This window comes from Xenopus laevis, chromosome 2S, assembly GCF_017654675.1.
Source record: "Xenopus laevis strain J_2021 chromosome 2S, Xenopus_laevis_v10.1, whole genome shotgun sequence".
Taxonomy (NCBI): domain Eukaryota; kingdom Metazoa; phylum Chordata; class Amphibia; order Anura; family Pipidae; genus Xenopus; species Xenopus laevis.
This window is the reverse complement of record NC_054374.1, coordinates 61125823-61129707: the sequence shown is the minus strand read 5'-3', so window position 1 is coordinate 61129707 and position 3885 is coordinate 61125823.

Below are 3885 nucleotides of genomic sequence, written 5' to 3'. Positions count from 1 at the left end.
TGTCATCGTATTTGTGATGTCTTTTGTACTTCAAGAGCAATTCCACAATCATGGATCCGCACACACTAGTTTTTCTGCAGTGGGGAAACCCCTTTCTTTTTATTTATATTTACCACTAATATCAACGTTTCGGGGGGTACAACCTCCCTTCATCAGGATATTAAAAAGAAAGGGGTTTCCCCACTGCAGAAAAACTAGTGTGTGCGATCCATGATTGTGGAATTGCTGTTGCTGAGGGGCCTTGTCGGGTCAACGGATAACCAGCACCACTATAGCAGCGAAAGTGAGTAAAATTCCGGGTGTGCGGTGTAATTATTACAATATTATTGACATTTTGTACTTCAAGCCCACCCAGTGGAAGTTTTGAGTTTCTGGATAAAGGTGTTGGACTGTTGTCGTTTGACTAAATTTGCTAACAGTTTCCCAGATTTGTTTCCCCATCGATAATATCTGTTTGCAGTGTGACTCAATTTATGTTGCATCTGTTCAGTCAATAAAGTATTAAAGAGAGCCTTTGACTCTGTGTATTTTTTCTTTGCGATTATAGAATTAGTAGATTGTATTTTTTTTACTTTTTGTAGATTGTATTTTTTTTAATTTTTGTAGGCCTGTGTAAGTTCTTTTTGTAACAACCGATACTTTTCACTAAAGTACTTCCGCTTGATCAAGTAAAAGATTATATGGCCACGTAACACTGGTTTAGCTGCTGCCCATAATAGGTTTTTGTCATCCCAATGTATCAGATTATAGTCAATATAATTGGCCCAGTGCTGTTTTAGATATATTTCTAAAATCCTCATTATGATACAGGTAAGTTGGAAATCTCCAGTTATGTGAGTACGGTTGGGGTACAGACAATCGGAAATTTAGGTTCATGGGAGCATGATCCAAAGTATCTATGTTGCCAATGATAGCATTGTCTATTGAAGCTAAGAGATGAGTAGATAGAAAGATATAGTCTATCCTTGAATGTGAGTTGTGGACTGTGGAAAAGAAAGTGTAATCCCTAGTGTCAGGATATAGGTTTCTGTAAGTGCAGTGGTTTAATTCTACTTGACCTATGTGTAGATGAAGTACCTGACTTGTCCATGTAGGGGTCGCTCACTGTGTTCATGTCACCACCAAGGATTACATTTGAGGCCCCCCAGGAGTCCAACTGCTGGAGCAATTCTACAAAAAAAAAGATTGGTTTTCAGTGTTAGGAGCATCAACATTGACAAGGGTGTATTTAGTCCCATACATATTTAAATCCATAATTAAGTATCTGCCCATTTGGTCTTTATACAATTTTCCAACCTTACTATTCAAAGCAGTATTTAAAATAATCGCAACAACCTCTAGATTTTGAAGTATATGAGGCAGTAGTGATAGAACCTATCCATCTATCTTTGAGAGAGGTTGTGTCTTGCCTGCGCCAATGTGTTTCCTGTAAAAAAGCTATGTGGACTTTATCACGTTTAAGGTGGTCCAATACTTTACATCTTTTTATGGTAGTATTTAAGCCCCCAACATTCCATGAAATAATCGTAATTGTTTCAAGGATTTTATCTATCTTAGGGTTAGTACAATCTTGTGTATGAGACATGTTAATTAGCCTATACCTTTTTTTGGAAAACGTATGTCTCGGTACTGATATTGTATCCAGTCTGGCTGTCCCAGCGAGCAGACCAGGATCCGGAGTAAGTTAGGGTTGTGGGAAAATGTCTTGCTCCTAAAGGCATATTAGCCTCCAAATTCCAAATTATGATATAATAAACATAATAAGTAAACAAATCATTTAACTTTAAATTCTGTGGCGGCATTTTAGCCGACGTTTCATATCACGCCCTTGGTGTCTCAATGTATAGAAAAAATCAAGTGTATATCGAGAGGACCAATATACCAAACTTATCATCTTGTAATTCAAAAACCTGTAATGAAAAATTTACTATATAAAATACTTGTCCATAGCAGGTAGTCCTTCTGGAATGTCCAGTGCAAGAGGGGAAAAAAAGAAACTAATGAGCCAAAGTGAAAGTATGTTCTGGCAGATTAGAAAAGGAGAAAAACTGTGATTTTAGTTTGTCCTTTGTCTTGACCATTCAGAGAGTTTATCCCTGCTTGGTATAGCAAGTGTTAAAATTGTGACAGCACCATGATTTTACCAGAATATGTTGTTTAATGTATCCTGGGGATGATCTCTTGGTGACCGGGTAATCATTTATGAGAGGCCCCGGGAATGGATGCTGATTATCCAGGGTTTTGTTACATGTGCCATACGGCCTATCTCCTGCGTGCACCGAATCAGCGTTTACCCTGCCGATATTATTCATTATTTGTAGTGCAGTATCCCCGTATTTTTGCTGTCTTGTAAAGGGGGGATTTATTTCCTAGTCAGGAAAGAAAGTCCTGGCTTATCATTGGTCTGATTGAGCAGTAACCTTTTGCATGCCTTGTGGCCTTGTCACACTATGGGCCTTTATAGGGATATGTGCCTCTCCCGCTGTACTCGCCCTCCCGTGATCGGACTTATGGTTTGGAGGCAGCTAGATGTTACACGGCTGCAGCCGAAGCTTTATCGGCAAGCTGCCTTCCTTATTTACTTTGTGCCTCTGATCTACGGCCGGTCCGGGTCCACGAGGTTGTCATCCCAGCAGGTGAACTTCGGGATGCAAAATTGAGGGGGAGCTGTGTTGCTTCGGAAATCTTCTCCCCTCAGTTTATCCTGTGCCACTTGATGTTTTATGGCTGTGTTTGAATGCGTTGCTGCTATTTACATTACCAATATGTTAGCAGCCGGCAGGAGCTCTGTTAAAATGCGGCCATCTCATGGGTCCGCCCCCCGGAAGTCCCCCTTTTTTTATAGTTTTTAAATTATTTGCCTTCTTTTTCTGAGTCTTTCAAGCTTTCATATTGGGGTCACTGACCCCATCTAAAAAAAACACATGCTCTTTAAGGCTACAACATTATTGTTATGGCTACTATCACTTGTCTTTCTGGCCCTCTCCTATTCATATTCCAGTCTCTTATTTAAATCAGTGCATGGTTGCTGGGGTCATTTCGACTCTAGCAACCACACTAATGAAATTACAAACTTGAGAGCTTACTGAATAAAAAGTTAACTAAATTAACATAAAAAATAAAAAATTAAAACCAATTGCAAATTGTCTCAGAATATCACTCTCTAAATCAGGGGTAGGCAACCAGCGGCTCCGGAGCCTCATGCGGCTCTTCATCCTGCTTGCTGCGGCTCTGTCTTGAGGCTTTGCCTGTCATGTCGTCTATACAGCTATGAGTGTGCGACCATGGAAAGCTAGCGGTTAGCTTACCGTGGTTGCACACTCAAGAAGCCTCCAGCAGGTGCGAGGGCTGTATAGACATCCCAAGAGTAACAGGCAAGACTGAGCGGCAGCAAGATGATTCATCATGGTCCTTACCACGGTCACACACTCAAGACAAGAGATGGAAGATCAGCATGGAGCTTCAGAAACAGAAGTCACATTAAACTGATGAGAACACTAGCATTTAATAGGGCTATTCAGTGTTTAATTTATTTCAAAGTAGGCCTACACATACACATTGAACTTCTTTTAAAAAAAAACTTTTAAAAAGTTAAAACTTTTAAAAGTTTATAAGCTGTGTTATGTTTTGCGGCTCCAGACTATTTTTCTTTTGCAGAAGAGGGGGCAAAATGGCTCTTTTGATAGTAAAGGTTGCTGACCCCTGCTCTAAATCATTCCAAAAGTTAATTTAAAGGTGAACAACCCCTTTAATAAATTACACAGTGGTTTACCAAGCATACTGCCGCTGCTTGGTGGATGTTGATCCTACAGCCCAAGCACTAAGCTTTACCCATTGAAGAAGTTTGATGTGCAAGTGAGTCTTTATAATGTCATTTAATATTAC